Raw genomic sequence first — 22,395 nt, forward strand, 5'->3', positions numbered from 1 at the left:
TTGGCTGTTTTTTTTGTTAATTTTTTTTTAAAATAATAAACTGTAATAATTTATAAATTTATAATATTGTAATTTAATAATGCATAACATGTTTATAATTATTATTGATAATCAGTAATTTATAAATAAATTAAATAAAGTAACAAATATTTATACAAACTTTTGGACCAAATTAATTATTTAGGTTCTATTACATTACTTTAAAACAATTACTATGATAATAAATATATATTATACTATTATTTTTAATAATTATTTAAATTTTTTTATTTAGGGTAAATGCACTAATTGCGGCGAGATTCGAGTCAAAACACCTTTGAAATAGAAAATTCGACATTTCTATTGTATAAACTCAATTTAAGACTTATTAAACTTAAAGCTTATGTTATTAAGATATTAAAAAAAAATTTTAACTCTATAAAAATCGATTATTTAAACAAATATGAGAAATTAAAACTAATACCGTAATTTTCTATTGCGGCGAGTTCGTATCAGTTTCGGTGTATCAATTTCGGTGACCAAAATTACGTGTATTTTGAAGATACTTTGCCCGCCGAAATTGAAGCCAATGGAAATCTTAAAAATGTTTCAATTGCGGCGCGGAAAAAAATTTGATCTCAAATAATTAAAATTTGTATCAAAAAAAGATTGAAATAATTATTTTTAATCATTTGGCAACAGTTATATTAAATATAATAGTAATAATAGTTATTTTTTATGAATGCGCCGTAATTGGTGCACTCGCCGTAATTAGTACACTTACCCTATATGTTTATTATTAAATTGATTAAAAATTTAATTGCATATTTTAATCAACAATTAAATAATATTATTTCTTCTTTTGTAAAAAGTACTTTCTAACATTCACTGTTTAAGTTTGGGTGTGTGACTATACCTATATATATATTGTGTATAATGGACTTTCAGGTGAAAAAAAGCGAATCTTTAGAAATTCCTTTTTAGAATTATCGAATTATAGGTATTAAAATTTTATTAAAAAATTCTATGCTACTCTAATATAAGAAATATACTTATATATAGTGTATAGCGATAAAATGAAAATTTTATTTAACTATTAGAGGAAATGTATTTTTCAATAAAATATATACATATATACGCTTTGACAATTATTATATGCGTTAGGCATCACATGTGGTTTCAAAAGAAATTGATTTGTATTTAATTGACTCGATATATGTTTTATGGATGAATTGACACGGAATTTTTTCAATTTGTATTTCAAAGATTCACATGCGTAAATGTTTTTAACTAAAACCGCAAACACGCAGAGAAAAAGTAGTTCTGTTTATTTTGCGGTTTCATCAACTGCATAAACTGTGCCGTAGATTTTATTCTAAACTACGTGTGGACGCGGATTTTGTTACATATGGTTTTTTTTCTTGTAAAAATAAAAATATTATTTTATTTTTACTTAGTCTCATTTTGATATGCAGCAAAAATGAGTCAATGCTAAACGACATAGACAGTGGCGCCACCAACCTGACTCATTTTTGCTGCATATCAAAATGAGTAGCATACGTTATCATTTTGAGTTCAGGTTTTTTCTGTGATTAAAAACCTAAAAAAAACCCAGATTTTAAAAAATTCATAACTCTAAAATTTGGGCACTTATAAAAAAAATAGAAAAAAAAAATGTATTCTGATGTCCGCTAGGGGCGTGGCTTAGCATTTTATCCTACCTTCAGTAGTACCATTTTACGCCACTGTGTCTAAAAGTTACTCTGATTGGTGTAAACTGAACAAAAATTGGCAAAAATCCTATTTTTAATATTGGGATGTCCGTTACTGTGAAGCGCTCTCTGTTGAAAACATTTTTAACCCTTGAAAGTAGGATGTTTGTCAATTTTTGTCCAGTTTAAACCAATCAGAGTAACTTTGAGACATAGTGGTGAAAAATTGTACTACTGAACGTAGAATAAAATGCTAAGCCACGCCCCCAGCGGACATCCCAATAGTTGGTTGGTTTCCATTGTCCCCTCTCGCAATTTGTCATAAATCTCTTCAACTACCGCACCCTGCTCTAGTGAAAATTTAGAAACTTTTAATTCTAACAATAAAGTCACTAAATTTTCACTAGAGCAGGGTGCGGTAGTTGACGAGAATTATGACAAATGCCGAGTGGGGACAATGGAAACCAACAGTTAAAAAAGTTTTCAACAGAGAGCGCTTTGCAGTAACAGACATTCCAATACCACCTTTTTTCTGCAAAAAAAAAAAAACGAAAAAAAAATTTATTCCAATTTAAAATGTCATAGATAATTTTTTTTTTTTTCTATATTGTTTAAAAGTGATAAAAATATTTAAATAGATGCTAATTACTTCATATCTAGATATATATGTTTTAATAATACCATTGCTAATTTTGTATTGAGAATCAGAATAATATCGAGAGAAAAAAAAAATGAATTCTTAGTTTTGTATGGGCTTAATTTGAGATTCGCGAAGATAAAGATAGAGTACGGGTATTATTTTACTGACGTTTATAACGATACCTTACAAACCATAAGGAGTTCCGCTATGTCCCACATTATAAACACGCGCATATACAATTCTGGGACACCACCTTCGTTTATCATAATATACGTAAGGTTTTGTGTAAAGTTTCGTTTTTCGATTAGTGTCTTGCAATTTCGTAAATTTCAAATCGCACACAAAAACATCGTCAATTATTATATATTATAATTTTTTTATTACAATATATACTGTATACATTTTATTATAGAGATTATTGTTAATATTTTACTGATGTTTATTAATAAAAAAAATAATTTCACAATATTTTTAAGCATTTTAAACATATTAATAAATTATTTATAAATAATAATAATAATAATAATAGATTTCATTTAGATTTGTAGAATTAAAAAAAAAAAATTTTTTTTCTATAAGTGGAAAATCCTGAGGATTTATAGTTATTTTGAATTTTTTCGCTCTAAAGTAGCTTAAATAAATGAATTCGTGACAAATATGGCAAGAGTATATTTCATCTATAAATGATCTTGTATATCTCATATAAATTTACCTGAGGCAATGAAAGCAATTTAGGTCGTCTTGGTTGCAGTGTATCACGAGCATCATGCAATTTACATACATATAATTCCACTCAATTTATTGTCACGCTTTATTTACGGAAATATTTCAATTTTCTTATTTAAAAAATAATTTTAATAATCCTTAGAATTTATAATAATTTTATGCGATATCACTATTATTATTATTATTATTATTATTATTATTCTTATATCATCCACAACTTTATAATAAATATTTGATTTAAACTTATGGATTAGTTTAGAATGGGCGTATGTAAATTACCACTGAAATTCCAGTAGAACGTCTGAAATATGCCATATTTTTATATTTTTTAAACCTGCCTCACCCTGCTTTTCTCTATTGATTGGTTTCCATTGTGCCCACTCGCCAAAATCTCCACTGACCATTTATCATAATTATTGTTATTTACCGCACCCTGCTCTAGTAAAAATTTAGTAACTTTATAACTTTTAATTTTAACAATAAAGTCACTAAATATTTACAACAGCAGGCTGCGGTAGTTGACAAGATATATGACAAATGGCGAGTGGGGACAATGGAAAACAACCTATTCTAATTCCCCACCTTGTATCGAAAAAAGCTACCATTCCCTGCAAAATGTCACAATTAGGATGTTCCACTTCATAACTTAAAAAAAATTCGTATTGGGATCGAAATCTTGTGTAACTACTCAACCCTGAACCCTTCTATCAGAATTCCGCCGGAACTTCCAACGTAATTCCGTCGGAATTCCATCGGAGTTCCAAAGAATTTCCGATGGGATTCCGACGGAATTCCGATTAATTTTTTCTCAGCATTTTTAGAGTTCTAATTCCGTCGGAATCCCATCGGAAATTCTTTGGAACTCTGATGGAATTCCGACGGAATTACGTTGGAAGTTCCGGCGGAATTCTGATAGAACCTCCAGGGGGCACTTTCCGGGGAATCTTTCCAAGTGGGAATATACCTTTTAATCCCTTATATAGATTTATTTTTTAAATTAAGCGACTTAATTTTTTTAAAAAATAATTTATATAAATAATATAGGTCAGATCACTATTAGTTTGGTAATAATTTTTTTTTAAATTCTGTTCATTCATATTCATTTATCTTATTCATACCATATATAAGATTCATTTTTCTTTATTTTCATTCATTATCATTTGCTTTATTTATAAGCTTCATTTATCACATTCATTAATGTGTAGTATTCATTTATCTCATTTATTATTTAATTTTCAACGACAATGAGGTTATTTAGAAAATAGAACCATATATATTTTTTTTCCACATATATGTAGAAAATTATAACAGTTTCCTGAATCTTCATATATATGAGACCATATATATATATATAATATATAAATATAAATTATATGGACAAAAAAATTTAATGACCATCTTCGCGTCAGTGTCGTAATGATGATACCTAATATTGAGTAAAAAAAAAAAAAAAAATTAGATTAATACTAGTGAAAAATCTTGTAACATTATTTTAAGACTTTACTCAATAATGCTGACATAAAGTTGATTTTATTATATATTTGATCTAAATTACCTCGCGGCTTGTATATTTGTAGGATATGTACACACAGAAATTGCCTATATGAAGTACAGTATTATATCAATATGACGTAAAGAAAATCAAGTCGGTGTGTATTTTATTTTTCTTTCACTAATAGTTCACTAGTCATCGATTATTATATGCTTGATTGATCGAAGTATATATTTCCCGTTGAAACTATAAAGAATAATTTATTATTGTCATTTTTATGTTCAACAATTTAATGAACTCTTAAATGTCAACATAAATCTAATGTTTATAATTTCTACCTATAGAAATTTTTTGTTTACTTTTATTTTCAACAATAAAAAATCAGAATACGTTCTATTTGATGTAAACAAAAATTTATTTAATTTGCTAAAATAAAATTTTTTTGGCATTCGAACAAAAATAAATAAATAATGATTTGCTTAACTAAAATTCTAATCTTTATAGAAAAATGTTGAAAACTATTTAGTTGTGTTGTGGTCATGCTTCTAAAGATTTTCTTTAAGTTTTATTAGAAAACAAATTCTTCTTATCTGAGTTAGGGTCAGTTGGGGTAAATGGGGATAAAATCGCTATTTTTCACAAATTACGTAAGTTTCTTCCTTTAAAAGGTATAATATTTGCGGGTTTATTTTTTTTAAGTTGTTATTTACGTTCCCAGGATTAATTTTTTGTAGCAGAAAAAAATTTAAATAAGCTTTAAACGCATGAAACTGACTGTCCCCATTTACCCCAAAATTTAGAAAATTTCATAAAATTTGGGGTCAATGGGGACAACAAAATTTTTAAGAAAGTTTTAAGCAAAAAGTTTCCTTAAGGCCAGGTCCAAGTGAGGCAGCGCCATCTACATTGATACTAAAATTTTGGAAAATTTTCAACAGCCTTTTCTTGAAAACAAGAAGGTAAAATGCTTTTTCCTTTATGGATAATTGATTATTGGCAAGATATACACCAGCTAAAACTTTTTTTGAGTTAAAATAATAAAAAAAATTTCATGTCAATAAATTAAATATGAGCACTTTTTTCACAAAAACTGTAACAGTACTTTCTCAGAAATTACAATCAAAAATGCAATTTCCATTTGGAAAATTAATAAACGCTAAAAAATACACGACCTAAGATTTACCAATCACGAAAATAACAAAAAAAAATTTTATTAAATATTTAACATATTGATACTGCTTTACTGATTGTGACAGCCCTTTGGTAGATTATGTATTTCAGGTGGTTAGCAACAGCGCCAATCTCCTCCTTTCGGCAAATCTGCGAAACGTCTGGTGACATATATAACCTGCCAAACGGCTGTCATAATGAGTAAAATATGTTATGTTAAAATACTTTTTTTTTGTTATTTTCGTGATTGGTAAATCTTAGGTCGTGTAATTTTTAGCGTTTATTAATTTTCCAAATGAAAATTGCATTTTTGATTGTAATTTCTGAGAAAGTACTGTTACAGTTTTTGTGAAAAAAGTGCTCATATTTAATTTATTGACATGAAATTTTTTTTATTATTTTAACTCAAAAAAAGTTTTAGCTGGTGTATATCTTGCCAATAATCAATTATCCATAAAGGAAAAAGCATTTTACCTTCTTGTTTTCAAGAAAAGACTGTTAAAAATTTTCCAAAATTTTAGTTTCAATGTAGATGGCGCTGCTTCACTTGGACCTGGCCTTAAGTATATTACTGTATTAAGGGATGAAAAAACTTGAAAAAAATTTGTAGTAGATATATAATAGTTGAACCAATTGAAATTTTTTTATTTTTTTTTATTTCAGTATTTTGTCTCGCATTTACCCCAAAAATTTGAAAACTCAGGGTAAATGGGGACAGTTTGTCATTATGAACCAAATTGATAAAAATCAAAAATTCAAGTGAATTTCTGTTATAGGAGTCATAAGGAATAAGAAAAAAATTTGGTATGATTTTTAAGTCTGTTTTCTTTGAAATGAGAGACAAACTACTGAAACAGTTTGACTTTGATTTTCAAGTTTTTATGCATTGAGCGATAAATATTGACGTTGAACTTAATTTTAAAACTATAAATTAAGCTCCAAAACCTCTTGTCCTCATTTACCCCAACTGACCCTATATAAACTCAAAGTTTTTATCATAAAAATTCTGCGTTTGGGGCTATTATGAGACAAAATTTGTGTTCTGTTCATAAAATAAAGAAAAAATTGTTTTCATCGAATTAAACTGTTTGAAAACTTTTAACCATATATTCTGTATATAATTTTTAAAAAGTTGCTGAAAAATTATTATTATTATTATTATTATTATTGGAATTTTATTATAATTACTGAATTTTTTTTAGGTTAGGAATTATAATTTAAACAAATTTCAAATTAACAAATTTTAGACTAATTAAATAACTTAATAAGTGTTTTTTAAATATATTTTTAACCAAACAGTTTTTAAATTAACTTGAAAACCATGTAAAATTGTAATAATGTTACTTTTTGAGGTTATGATGATACTTTTTTTCTTTTAGTACTAGCTTTCATGTTTTTTTCAAATTTTTTTAGCAAGCCGTTTTCGAGATATGAATTTTTCAAAATTTTTTAAATTTTAATGACTTAATTTTTGAATGCTCATAACTTTCTTAAAAATCCATCAATTTTAAAAGTTTTTTTTTCCAAAATATGTGTTTTTAAACGTACTTTTAAAAAAAAATCGAAAATTTTTTTCAAATGATATTACTATTTAGTTTTTTAAGTTTTAAAGATAAAAAGTCATTTTTCTCAATTGACGTACTGATCGATTTTATTCAAAATTTTTTCAAAAAAACTACTTCCTTTTACGAAAATTTTAAGATACTAGTCCGATCGTAGGCAAACGATTTTTACAATATTTTCAGATTTTTTTTTAAATTTTTGGTTTTTTTTTACACTATGTACTTTTATGTATTTTGATGCGCTGATTACGAAAATCATATAGTGACAATTCCCTGAAAATTTGATTTTTATGGTGAAAAACAAAAAAAGTCCTAAAATTTATCGTTTTTTTCGTTTATTGGGTAAAATATGCAAAATTTTGAAAAAGTGCATAAGATACAAAAAAATGTATTTTAATAAGATCTATAATTTTTGTCTAAAAGTTTTTTTTTATTTTGCATATTTTACTTAATAAACAAAAAAAAAAAAAAAAAACGATAAATTTTAGGACTTTTTTTGTTTTTCACCATAAAAATAAAATTTTCGGGTATTGTCACTATGATTTTCGTAATCAGCGCATCAAAATACATAAAATTACATACTATAAAAAAAACAAAAATTTTTTTTTAAAAATTCAAAATTGAAATTTATTTTTAAAATTCCGAAAATATTGTAAAAATTGTTTGCCCACGTTCGGATTAAGCTTAAAATTTTCGTAAAAGGAAGTATTTTTTTGAAAAAAATCGGATCAGTACGTCAATTGAGAAAAATGACTTTTTATTTTTAAAACTTAAAAATTTGATAGTAATATCATTTGAAAATTATTTTCGATTTTTTTTTTTTTTTTGAAAAGTACGTTTGTTCAAAAGAATTGAAAAAAATCATTAGCATTGAAAAATTAAACAGAGCTTTTGAATTAATAGAGGTTTGAGGAAAGTTTTAACCAACAAAAAAAAGTAAATAAAAAAAAATCAACATTAAATGTTTTTTTTTAAAAATAATTTGAATTAGGGTCAGTCGGGGTAAATCCGAACGGGGGGTAAATCCGAACGCTAATTATTTCAGCTTAATTAAAATTTTTAAAAATAAGTTCGATATGAGAATTTTTACCTCAGATCCTCTTGAAGAGATTCTAAGTATTATCCCATTTTTTGTTTGTTAATTAGCAACAGCATAAACAAAGATAACAAGTATTGCAAAAAAGATTGAAAATCAAAGATGACACTCTTTCAGTCTTTTGTCTTGTATTTGAAGAAAAAGAAGCTAAAAATTCATTTTATTATTTATAATTGTTTGTTATGAATACTAGAACAGAAACTATATTTGATTTTTGCCTTCTGTAAAATTTTATTAATAATATCAGACCGTTCGTATTTACCCAAGAAAATTGGAAAACTGGGGTAAATCCGAACGGTATTTTTAATAATTTTTTTTTACATCAAAGCCACACAAAATTGTTTTTATTTGATTACACTATTATTTTAACATTATAAAAGTACATAGAAAAAAGTTTTTCTTTCTATACGTATCCTCGTTAGTAATTAATAAGCAGAAACTTAATCTCTGTTCTCTCGAAGGAGTGTTTCAATTTTTTTGCCAAATGGTTTGTTGAAAAAAGTTTTTCAGGATCTTAATAAAATTTGGTATTCTACGGTTTTTGGGGTCGCTAATTACCAATTTGAAGTCAGTTTTTCAAAATTCAAAATGGCGGACGAGAATTAAAAAATTCATTGGATTCGCTCGAAAATTGTTACTCGGGGGGTTTCAGGGTTAGCAAATTTGATCATTTTTAAAAATAAGTTTTAGGAAAGTCCGCCATTTTGAATTTAAAAAATTTGACTTTTATTTTTGTATTTACATTCAATCACTCCAAAATACTTTCTGTACCAAGTTTTGCAAAAATCCGTTATGATTTGATAAAGTTATTGAAGGTTTTAATTGTGTAATGCATTTTAATTTTTAACCTGTTTGATTTTTGTATTTATATATGATGCATTATTACATAATAGGTTTATTATCGTATTTTTTTTGAGTTTTTATATAAGTTTAACAATTGCAATACTTTAAATTTATTTTCCCTAAGATTTTTCTGAAATACAGTGGCGTTCGTATTTACCCCCATATTTTAGGAAAGTTGCAAAGTATCGAGGTAAATACGAACGCTAAGTTTCCTGCGATTGTAATTTATCAAAAAAATTTTCTACCCCATAAAATTGTTCTATGGAAGTAAAGTAACAACTTCATGCACCAGAATACCGGAAGTATTTTTTTTTTAAAGAAAAAACTTATGTTATTGTTGAAACTTACTAAAAGCGTTCGGATTTACCCCAGTTGACCCTATATAAATTTTATTTTCATTTAAATTTGATTTTTAATTCTTAACAGAAATCCAACAAAAATTTGTTCGCACGATACCAAATTATTTTTTTTTTTTTATTTTGTATATGATTAAAAATTTTCTCTTGCAATTACAGATATTGAGAACGTTTTCTCAAGGATTTGTTTTTATTTCTACTTTCTATATGATTTTATAAATTGTGTATATAAAAAATGCGTTTTTCCGCAGAAAATGATAGTTACTGGATTTATATTGCTTGTTGTTGAAAATTAAAGAGTAGTTTAAAAGAACCATATTTTATCAATTTGTCAATGAATATTAAATGATGAAGAACTTGATTTTATAAAAAAAGGAAGAAAAAAAAATGCAGAGTAGGTAGTTGAAGAAATCCTCTATACATATAAAGTATATATATATATATACATATATAATAACGAGGTTAATGCATCATTAGACTATCATGATTCGAAAACGTTACAGATTGTGGGCGGTATAACCGGAGTAAATCGATTTAAAAACCGGAACATTCATTTCTCAGAGATTTACATCAATTTTGATAAGCAATGCGAAAATAATCTTCATACATATATATTTGCTACTGCTTTTATTTATAATATCACATAAACTTTTCTGGAATGTTTGCTGCTTCATTTATTTACTATTTCTCTTTATTTACACATTGCTCTTTTTTTTCTTTTTTTTCATGTATTTTACACGGTACATTTGAAAAAAATGTACGCAAAAAATTTCAAATATGCGCAAAAAAAAAATAAAAACTGCTTTTTTAAGATTGAAACCGCAAATCGTAAAAAATTACGTACAAGCTGTAAAATTAGAAGAATTATAATTGGATCAATTTACTTATTCTACATTTTGAGTTTAATATATATATATATATAAAACCTACATTTTTTATATATCGCCAGGAGCGTATCAAATATGTAAACATTTTTAGAAATCTTTTCCATGAATTTGTTTATTTCTGCTTCGCAATCTCTTTTATTTTATATTATATATAGCTATAGATGTTTCAAATATTGTAACGGATACAAATTCCACATTTCTGTATCATAAATATCCCGGTATTCTTTTGTAGAGAACAATGGCTTACATTTATTTCTTAACGCGTGCAGAAGATTGCGGGAAAATGTATATATATATATTTCTTAAAACCAATTTTAATCTTTTATTACGTAGATTGAAAGGTGAGAAAAATTGACAATTGCTAAATTTAAGTGTTATATACACCAATAACTGAATTTTTATTCAATAAAAAAAAAAAAAAAAAAAAAAACCGTTTCCCTATTTCTATTGTGGCCTATCGTACATAGAAAAAAAAATTTATCTATAAGAAAGATTTTACTAGAATAGTGAAAGATTTTTAACTAAAACAATTAAATCTTTTGCTATTCCAATGAAACATTTTTTCGTTCCAGATAAATCTTTTTAGAAAAACTAACTAGTGTCCAACAAGGTTGTTACGCTGTCACGAACAATAGCCTATTTAGGGAAAAACTTATCAGGGCATTGTCAGTTTTCCCTTAAATAACCCTATTTTGTGAGATTATTTTTATTTTAAATAAATAACAGATTTTACAATTATTTATTGCTAACTTATATTTCATTTGTAATTATAAAATATATATCACTCTATTTCTCTATATTATAAAAAAATTTCGCCGCTGTCTCCAGTATGGGTCATTCCATGTCTAGTATACCAAAGCCATGTTTCTGACAAGGTTAGGTTAGGTTGGGAATGGTTCATTCCATATCAAGTATAACCAACCATTGTACTAACTATGTCAAAAACATGGGTTTTTTTACACTAGATATGGAATGACCCATATATCTTCCTATATTGACCTAGGAGGGGGGAGTCCCCCCTCCTGAATTTTGAGGTTATGTTCATTTCAAGGCTCTGAATATAGCCGCAAGTTCCCCCCTCCCCCCTCTCATTTCCCCTCCTCCGCCAAAATGGCCTAAGTTTTAAGGTTATGTTCTTTTCAAGACTCTGAATATATCCGCAAGTCCCTACCTCTCCCCCGCCAGAAATGACCTCAATTTTGAGGTTATGTTCGTTTCAAGGCTCTGAGTATAGCCGCAAGTCCCCTCCCCTCCCGCGCCAGAAATGACCTAAATTTTGAAGTTATGTTCGTTTCAAGGCTCTGAATATAGCCGCAAGTCCCCCCTCCCTCCTCTCATTTCCCCTCCTCCTCCAAAATTCAAGGCCTTCGTTCACACATAACCTCAAAATTCAAGGACATAGGTCATTTGAAGATTTCGCCCCCGCCACCAACGCTGATTCAGAAATTTTGACAAGGATTGTACTAACCATGTCAAAAACATATATATGTTGAAACAAACATAACCTTTAAAATCAAGGATCTAGGTCTTCAGGATTGAAGGTCATAACTTCAAAATTCAATATTGGTTTAACCTAGGATCAAAATAGTGTTAATGATTCAATAAAGGTTCAAAGTTGGTCAAATTTACGTTCAATGCAGGATTAATTTACTTTTAAATTAGGTTAAATGTAGGTTCTAGGTAGAGTCAAAATAGGCTTAAAGTAGGTCATATTTAGATTTAGTTCTAGGTAGGTTTAAGGTAGGGTATAATTTTAGGTTCAAAGCATGATCAATGAAGGGTTAAAGTAGGGTAAATATAAGTTCACAACATGTTCAATGTAGGTTGAATTTTAAAATAAATCAAATGTAGGTTCAATGAAAGTTGAAAGGGTCAAAATAGTTTTAAAATAGGTTCTTTTTATTTAAATTAAATCTGTTGCAGGCACTAACAATAAGCTCTCTGTAATAAAATTATTAGAATTTCCAAAGGAAAAGAACTTTATTTCTAAATATAATAAAACACGAGGGCTTTGAGTTTTCTTCCGTTATTCGCACTTTAAAAAAAAATGATTGTTTTAATTTCTGACATTTCTATAAATAAGTTGTAATTTACTTTGAATTTATTAATTTATATGTATATTGCTTTTCGTGAATACGGCAAGTTTCATAAAAATAAGAATTAATTTTAGGGCTCGAGAGAATTGTATATAATATGCAACTTTATAATTATAGTTTATAATAATTCTCAGTTATTACCGATAGAAACGTTTCATGGTGAAAATTATAATTATATAGGTATTCACTTAAATATGTTCTTTGAACTACAAAATACATATTCGGGGTTCTCATTATTTTATAAATAAATGAAAATGGCAAATATATTTAAAAGATATAAAAATAATTGAATAATAATAATAATAATAATAATAAAAATAATAATGGAAAATAATTATAGGTTAAAGGCACCATCAAACAATGATGTGAGAATATTCTATCTAAATCTGAATAAGTGTTAAATAAACTATATTGAGACCTGAGTCATGGGAAATAGTACATAGTTCACGAATTGAAATTAGTAAAAAAAAAATATTTAGAACTATTTAAATTTTAGAGAATTTAATAATTGGAAATTAAATTAGAAATTCAACTCAATTTATAATTTTACTCTTTTACATCAACCCCATGAGGGGATTTAAAATCTTATAACGATATATGATGACTAAAATAAATAGGATTGAATGAAACTCTTATTTCTTCGGGGTTTCAAATTAATCCGATGAATTTTATTTATTTTTTTTTTTTTTACAAACTAACATTTTGGATTTTAATAGTTGTACAAAATAACATTATCACTGATTATACAATATAACAATTTTCAGAAAAAAATTTGTGTCAATATGATACCGACCCATAAAATTTGGCATCTGCTGTAATTTAGGGTCGCTAATTACGAATCTGAAGTCAGATTTTCAAAATTCAAAATAGTAGATGCAATATAGGTGGTAAATTTTTCAAAAATTTATAGATTTTTAAGAAAATTGGTATCTACCTACAGTTTCTTGAAGTTGCCAATAATGATTATGTTGTACATATTACATTCCATAGAAAAACTATCAATTATTAAAAACATTGTCAACCATTTTGGATCCGCCATTTTGAATTTTTTATTTCTGATTTCAAATTAGGAGCCGTACACAAATTACGTAAACCATAAGGGGGTGTCTGATGAAATCTTACCATATCGTAGATAGGAGGGGGGGGGGGTACTGCGAAATCTTACGTAAGATATATAAAGTTTCTTGTTTTAATTAAAAAAATACTCTTTGTTAAAAAATTTTTAAAATGATATAATTATCTTTAAGACTGATGCACTGTTAAAAATCGGACTTCAACTTTACACTAAAAAGATTGAAATTATATATTTTCAATCTCGACAAGTGCGAATGTTTTTATTTCATTGGCTTAAATTTTTTTGTCCAACCAATGACATGCAAACATTTACCCTTTTCGGATTGAAAATATATTATTTCAATCTTTTTAGTGTAAAGTTGAAGCCCGATTTTTAACAGTGTGAAAGTTATAAAAAAGAATAATTTATGTTGTCTACTTTTAAACATAATAATGCACTCAGAAAAAAATTCGTTTGAAGCAACCAAATTTTGGTTAAATCAACAAAATAAATGCATTAATATACAGTTAACCAAACATTTGGTTGCATAAACCAAACGTTTATTTAGCTCAATGAAATTTTTTTTTGTTCAAAAAATTTATTAAAATAAACCAAACAGTTATTTAGATCAAATAAATATTTATTTGAATTAAACAAATTTTGTTTGAACTAACCAAAAAAATTGGGTAAATATAAAAAAATGGTACATTTGGTTCAAACATATATCTTTTTTCTGAGTGTGTGAATATTTTATCTATAAATAAATATATTATTTGAATGATTAAGAAAATGCTTTAAAAACATTTTTTTGACTAAAGTTAAGGAAAAATAGATCTTAGTAAGATTTCCGGGGGAAGGGGGGTGGGGGTAAAAAAAACCTAAAAAAAAATTGCTTACGTAATTTGTGTACGGCCCCTTAGTAATCAGCGACTACAAATTACCTTAGATACCAAATTTTATGTAAATCCACAATTATTTAAAAAAATTTGTATACCATCAAAAATCATATTAGTTTTTTGAGGTTAGGAAAAAATCCTGACGTGATGGAGCAAAACGGATTTCAGATTTGTGTTTCTCTAAGATATTGGGTTCGCTTGAAACTCGTCACTCGGGGGTTTTTGGGATCGCTGATTACGAATTTGATGTCAGTTTTTAAAAATTCAAAATGGCGGATCCAATATGTCGGATGAATTTTGTAAAAATCCATCAGATTAACCCCTTCGCAGTCGAGGCCAAAATCTCATAAGTGGGCCCAAAATGTCAGTGAATTTTTGAATGACCAAAATTTGTGCAAATGTGTATACTATGGTATTTAAGGTCGCTGATTACGATTCCAAAGTCAGATTTTAAAAATTCAAAATGTCGGAGCCAATATGGCGGACGATTTTTCAAAAAATGGCAAAAATGATTTAAAAATACTTAAAAATTGTTAATCGGGGGTTTTTGGTGTCGTTGATTACGAATCTAAAGTCAGATTTCAAATATTCAAAATGGCGGAGCCAATATGGCGGACAATTTTTTTAAAAAATGGCCAAAATGATTTAAAAATACTTAAAAATTGTTACTTGGAGGTTTTTGGGGTCGCTGATTACGAATTTAAAGTCAGATTTCAAAAATTCAAAATGGCCGAGCCAATATGGCGGACAATTTTTCAAAAAATGGCAAAAATGATTTTAAAATACTTAAAAATTATTGCTCAGGGGTTTTGAGGGTCGCTGATTACGAATCTATAGTCAGATTTCAAAAATTCAAAATGGCTGACTCAATATAGTGGAGGAAATTTAAACATTTGCTCGAATTCGCTTGAAACTCGTCACTCGGGGGTTTTTTGAGTCGCTGATCACGAATCTGAAGTCAGTTTTCAAAAATTCAAAATGACGGACCTAATATGTCGGACGAAAAAATTAATTCTTTTTTGGGGAGTTAATAAGAAATCGAAATTTTACAAATAATATAATTTTATACTAAAGTTAGGAGTAAACTTTTTTTTGGAGTTTAAAAATGAAATCCAAAAGAAAAATTCTTTACTCCCAACTTGAGTATAGAATTTGACTCCCAAAAGAATGTACTTAACATATTTTTATATATATAAATATATTTATATAGTGTAAAGAACCTGCGGGTTCTGGGTAGGTCAGCAAAGTGGCCTTGTTGATCCTTTTTCTTCACCCACTTTTCTGGAAGTGATGTTCAAGGTAAAGGTAGCTCCCAGCCATCACACTTAGCATACGTATATATGAAGGTTATTCAACCCGACTGTGTATATACTGTAATAGAGTATAAACTCAGCGAGTAACGGTTTGGACTCGAACCTCGTTGAGGAACGTACAAAGGTGTATCCATAGGCATTCAGTCAGCCGTGCAGTCGAAAGATCGTCTTCGTCGCTCTTAGGCCGGTGTATTAGTTTCGCGACCCTTCGATCGATATCGCACACGGAGTCACGATTTTCCCCCTCGTGTATAAAAAAAAGTAAAGAAAAAAAAAAAAAAGAAAACACAGTGTATGTGTATATATAAAACTATTGCCAATATAAACGATCGTGAATTCAACCTTGACATTGCAAATATAGAAAATTATCTTTCTCTTCTATTTCAATTTCATCGTAATTGCGATTTCATTTCTTCTCTTTATTGTTCTTTTCTTTCTTTTATAACTTTTCGATTTTTTTTTTTTTTTAAAGTAGCAGTTAGTTAAGTAAATTAATTTATTTTTTTCTTGTAAATTTTTTTTGTCCCTTTTTTATTTGGCAAAGAAAAGTGAATATTAAATTCGGTACAAAAGTGAGTGCGAATAAATGGTTTTCTGATTTTGGGGGATTTTGAAAAGGTGAGTTTTTAAAGATTTCGAAATAATTTAATGATAAGAAAAAAAAAAATTAAGCAGGGTGATTTAATTTGAAAGTAAAAGTTTTTCTTTTTTTTTTGTCGTTGGTTTTAATTTTATTTCTAAGATTTGATGTCAAAATTATGATTTAAACGATTCTGTACTGGTATAATAATAATTGTGTAAACTTTTTTAATTTTTCATTTACTTTATTTTCTATTTAAATTATTTATTTATCTTATTTGATGTTTAATTTTTAATTTTTTTTAAACTTAAAAAAATTTTTAAAAACAAATTTTATTTATTTTATTTTTGTTAATTATTTTTATTCTCGTTGATCAATTCATATTTTATTATTAATTGTATTTTTGATTAATATTTAGTTTTAAATTTTATTTGTAAATTTATTTATAAAACTTTTGAAAAAAAGAAGAAAATTTATAACCCGTGCCGAAAAGAGTCACTTTCATCTTCGTAAAGCATTCATTTACATTCTTCATTATCAACTATCGCTGCTTTTACTTCTGTCTATGATTAGTAGAAATTTATTAATAAAATTTTCTGTAATTATTAAATAATAATTATTATTATCACATTAATATTAATAATAATAATAATTATTATTATTATTATTATAATAATTATTATTATTATTATTTATGTAATTGGACATTTTTGTTAAGTATTTTACTGTTGTCAAATTAATAATCATTAATTATAATTATTAAATTAATCATAATTAATCATTTTTAATTTATTATTATTATTATTATTTATATGTAATAGTACATTTTAAAGGTAATTTACTATTTTCATATTAATAATTGTTAGTTAATTTTAGTTGTTAAATGAATCATGATAATAATTTTTAATTAATTTATTATTATTTTTGATCAATTAATTAATTATTAATTATTTTTAAGCAACCATTGTAATTTCATAATTAATTTGATGATGAAATGATTCCCACGATTTTCCGGAACGTTGTTCCGTAAAAAATATACACTGAATTATTGAATTCTCATTTACTGTGTGTGTGTGTGTGTGTGTTATTTAAACTTGAAATAATAGTTAGTACTTCATTAAACAACATAGTAATTAAAAAGTAATTTTACACTATAATTAAAATGTACACAGATTAACATAGCTTCTCAGTAAATCTAAAGAAATTAATAATAATACTAATTAATGCGATGTTTTAAACATTGTTATCCTCTAGGAAATTAAAGAAAAACAAAATTATTTACATAAATAAAAGGGAAAGAAATAATTATATATATAGGTACTTAACAATTAATATAAAATCTAAATAGAAAAAAACAAATTATCCAACAGTAGAAACAAAGAAATTAGAAATAATTGAATGGAATAGTTAAAAAAAAATTCCCAAAAATTTTGAAAAAAAATGTCAATTATCGAAATTTAAAATGTTAATTAATTACAAAAATTAGTATAGTAATTTAAATACAATTTAAATTTCTTTATTTTAATAATAATAAACTAAGGAATTAATTTGATTGTTAAAGTATTAAATTAAATTAAAATTAATATTTTACATTTACAAGTTAATTAATAAATTAATTTATTGAATAATTAATTATTAAATTATTTTTTGAACAAATTAGTTAATTCAATATTTCAAATAAGTTAATCAATTATTTAATTATTTATTGAGACAATTTATTAATTTCTATTAATTTAATAAGTATAAATTAATTATTGTTATTATACATATTATTATTAAATATTTATTTTTAAATAATTATTATAATTAAATAATAAATAAATAATTCAAATTTGAAACAATAGCTGCGTTTTATAATAAATTTTATTTGAACAACGTTCAATGAACGTTCCAGAAGAATTTTACTGTCTCTCGCACATATATATGATTCTGGAGACAGATATATACTGCACGGAATTTTTAACGAAGCTGGAGTACGCAACGTTTATATAAACGATTTTTAAAGAAATAATTTTTTAAAATGAAAAATTCTATAATTTTTTGCCTAAAAAATATTTCTTTATAATTTGTTGATTAATGAATACTACAAAAAATATTTTTTAGGCAAAAAATTATAGAATTTTTCATTTTAAAAAATTATTTCTTTAAAAATCGTTTATATATAAACGTTGCGTACTTCAGCTTCATAATTTTTATATATTACGTGACGCTTCACGAGAAAAGGGACCTTAGAGGCAAAAAAAGTGTTAGGTTATGTTTGTGATTTTTAAATTGAAAATACACAAAGAGTATGTTAACTTTAAATACAAATCACTGATATTTGTCTTCATTAGATTCAAAATATTCAATAGAAACTGATTTTTATTTTACAAAATTAAAAATAAACGCTTAATCAAGCCAAAACTATCATTAAACATAACCTAAAATTTGTTTGCCTACAAGGTCCATTTTTTCTTCGTTTGAACCTTTGTTTGTTTGTTTCAATTTCAGTGTGTGAATTGCTAATGATTTCTTTTTTTTCTTCATTTTGCATTATTCTCGCGCTCGCGTGCTCATAGACTTTGATTATCATTATTGATACACTTTGGTCAGAAAAAAACATAAGAACCGTAACGAAATGCAAGCAATTAAGTATATAACTGACCCGAATGGTTATAGGATATGTGATGAGGACCACGTGGCAGACGGGACGACGTGTTTTAACTGGGATTTTCCTACATCTCCCACCGAATAAATTTGCAATGTACAAGTTTATTACCCTTAACATATTTGTTCCGCCTACAATCAACGTACCGGAAACGATGCCTTTATATATTATGCACGAATATTTCCCGTCTGGATTTATCGATCAATAAATCATATATATATATATATATTTTTTTTTATTAAACCCCGCATCAATAATTCGTGCTTTGCATATTTATATATTATAAATTTCCTTCATTTATTTATCGACAAGAAAACATGACACGACTTGCAAATAATAAGAAAAGAAAAAAATACGGTTCTCAAAATGTAAATGAATGAGATGCTTATTTTATATAAATTGACAATTTATTTAGTGACGTCTTTTGTAAGACTTAAGGCCAGGTCCAAGTGAGGCAGCGCCATCTACATTGATATTAAAATTTTGGAAAATTTTCAACAGCCTTTTCTTGAAAACAAGATGGTAAAATGCTTTTTCCTTTATGGATAATTGATTATTGGCAAGATATACACCAGCTAAAACTTTTTTTCAGTTAAAATAATAAAAAAAATTTCATGTCAATAAATTAAATATGAGCACTTTTTTCACAAAAACTGTAGCAGTACTTTCTCAGAAATTACAATCAAAAATGCAATTTCCATTTGGAAAATTAATAAACGCTAAAAAATACACGACCTAAGATTTACCAATTACGAAAATAACAAAAAAAAAATTTTATTAAATATTTAACATATTGATACTGCTTTACTGATTGTGACAGCCCTTTGGTAGATTATGTACTTCAGGTGGTTAGCAACAGCGCCAATCTCCTCCTTTCGGCAAAACTGTGAAACGTCTGGTGACATATATAACCTGCCAAACGGCTGACATAATGAGTAAAATATGTTATGTTAAAATACTTTTTTTTTTGTTATTTTCGTGATTGGTAAATCTTAGGTCGTGTATTTTTTAGCGTTTATTAATTTTCCAAATGGAAATTGCATTTTTGATTGTAATTTCTGAGAAAGTACTGCTACAGTTTTTGTGAAAAAAGTGCTCATATTTAATTTATTGACATGAAATTTTTTTTATTATTTTAACTCAAAAAAAGTTTTAGCTGGTGTATATCTTGCCAATAATCAATTATCCATAAAGGAAAAAGCATTTTACCATCTTGTTTTCAAGAAAAGGCTGTTGAAAATTTTACAAAATTTTAGTTTCAATGTAGATGGCGCTGCCTCACTTGGACCTGGCCTTAAGTTGAATTTTTTTTTTTATTTTTACATTTTAATTTTCAGTTTTACAATATTTGAAAAAATTTACCCTTTTAATTCAACTGTAAAATTGTAAGTGGCACATGATTATTCCATAAAAATAATTAGAATTTTTGATTTAAAACAATTTTTTTTAGATATATAAATTATTTTTTAGACGATTTTTCATTTCTCGAATTAGACTTTAACAGGAAGAATTTTATTTTAATCGAATTTTTACTTAACAAAATTTTTAAGAATTATTTGACAAAATTTATTTTTACCCAATTTTTTTATTTAAAAGAATTCTATTATTGGAACGAATTTTAATTTACCATAAAATTTAATTTACCATTTACCATTTGTTTCGAATTTTTATTTGCACAAATTCTTATTTGATATATAATTCTTAAAACGACAAATCTTCATTTGTCCGAAATTGCAAAAAGTCCGAATGTATACAGTCAACGCAGAAAGATTTCGGCGCGATTTTTTAAAATTGACCAATTATAGAAATTATTAATAGAAAATCGTAAAGTTTTAAAAACAGCGCCGAAATATTTTTGTCAATTATTATTTGTTTGGCCATTTGTAATTTTGGATAAATGAAAATTGAACATTTTAAAAATTCTATCAAGAATTCGGACAAATTAAGTTTTGGTGGATTGGAAATTTTATAATATAAATTTAAATAAATCATAATTTCCATAATTTTTATTTAATTAAAAAATCAAAAAATACACGTATTTTCCTATTTTTCATAAAAATTTCGAAAAAAAATGCTCAAGTCAAAAAAATAATTTTTAAATGTAAATTTCCCATAAAATAGGCCTCAAAATCCGCATGTTTTTTTTTCGTGTATCGAAAAATAATTTTTGTTTACTTGAAACATTGCAAAATAAGATCTTTGAGATTGATGATCTGTACCGTTATCGGACACAAATATGTACGAAAAAATGCAACGGTAAAAACTGAAGACTTCAAATCTAACTGGATATTGACAAACATCGAGCGTTTGAAGGCTGAGTCATTAGACAAACTATATATAAATATATATTTAAAACACACGCGTTTCAATCCTTCTAAGACATTGACCTAATGATTTTGATTTTTTCTTTTTTTTTTTTTTTCATCGACAGACGGAAATTATATTACGTAAAACCTTGTTATATGATTTTTTTATTATCGTTATATACTAATTGAATAAGAATAACGTAATAGACATATATAAGATTCTCACGTGTTATTTTTTTTTTAAATTATAAAGAAACAAAATTTTTTTTTTAAACAATATCTTTTTTTAAATAATAAAAATAATAAGTTAAAAATTATTTTTCTTCAATTTTCGATAATAGAATATGATTTTTGGTTCAAAAAAAAAAAAATAAGGTAGAAAAAAAGATGACAACTTTACATTAATGTAAATTTTGATTAAATTGAAATTTTACATGGTAATTTTAAAATTGAACTTTTACCATAATTTTTAATATTATTCATCGACAATTTTTTTTCTACACTTTTAAAATTAAGCAAAAAATTATAGGTTATGTTTTAAAATTTCGAAGTGAAAATACACACAGAAAATCAATTTTCAATACAAATTATTGATATTTAAGTCTTTATTACATTCAAAACATTCAATAAAAACTGATTTTTATTTTAAATATATATTAAAAAGAAACTTTTATAATCAAGGTAAAATTATCGTAAACATAATCTATAAATCGTTTGCTTCTAAGGTCCCTTTTTTCAGAGCGCGTCACACATATGATTTTGAACAATTAATCATAGGGATTTAAAAAATTTTTCAAAAAATAAAATTTTTAAAATGCTCAAAAATATTTTTTTTCAATTTTGATAACGTAAAACATTTTTAGATGCTAAATAATTTTAGGGAAAAAATGATTGCCTAATGGAGGCGGAACTTTCAATAGGTTAAAATTTCAGTTGTCCCTGTTTTTAATCCTTTGCGGCACACATTTTTCATTCCATTCAAAAATACAGATGATCACACCTATCAGGGTTTTTGGGGTCGTTGATTACGAATCTGAAGT

General features: G+C 26.1%; 1 protein-coding gene and 1 long non-coding RNA gene across 5 annotated transcripts in view; one reads left to right on the forward strand and one right to left on the reverse strand.

Moving 5' to 3' along the window:
- Window positions 1-22,395, reverse strand: part of LOC127283693 (uncharacterized) — a 53,584-nt gene that overhangs the window by 24,404 nt on the left and 6,785 nt on the right. The window lies entirely within an intron of this gene.
- LOC127283639 (probable serine/threonine-protein kinase DDB_G0275165) overlaps window positions 1-22,395 on the forward strand; it is a 60,439-nt gene that overhangs the window by 20,283 nt on the left and 17,761 nt on the right. The window contains exon 1 of one of the 3 annotated variants that reach the window (XM_051308639.1): window positions 15,974-16,440. The exons of the other annotated variants lie outside the window; for them this stretch is intronic. The gene's annotated coding sequence lies outside the window, so the exon portion shown is untranslated. Of the gene's footprint in view, window positions 1-15,973; window positions 16,441-22,395 lie in introns of those variants that run through there. 3 annotated transcript variants of the gene reach the window in all.

The sequence above is a fragment of the Leptopilina boulardi genome, unplaced genomic scaffold (assembly GCF_019393585.1).
Source record: "Leptopilina boulardi isolate dan_hultmark-lab unplaced genomic scaffold, ZJU_Lbou_2.1 LbouV2_310, whole genome shotgun sequence".
Classification (NCBI taxonomy): Eukaryota; Metazoa; Arthropoda; class Insecta; order Hymenoptera; family Figitidae; genus Leptopilina; species Leptopilina boulardi.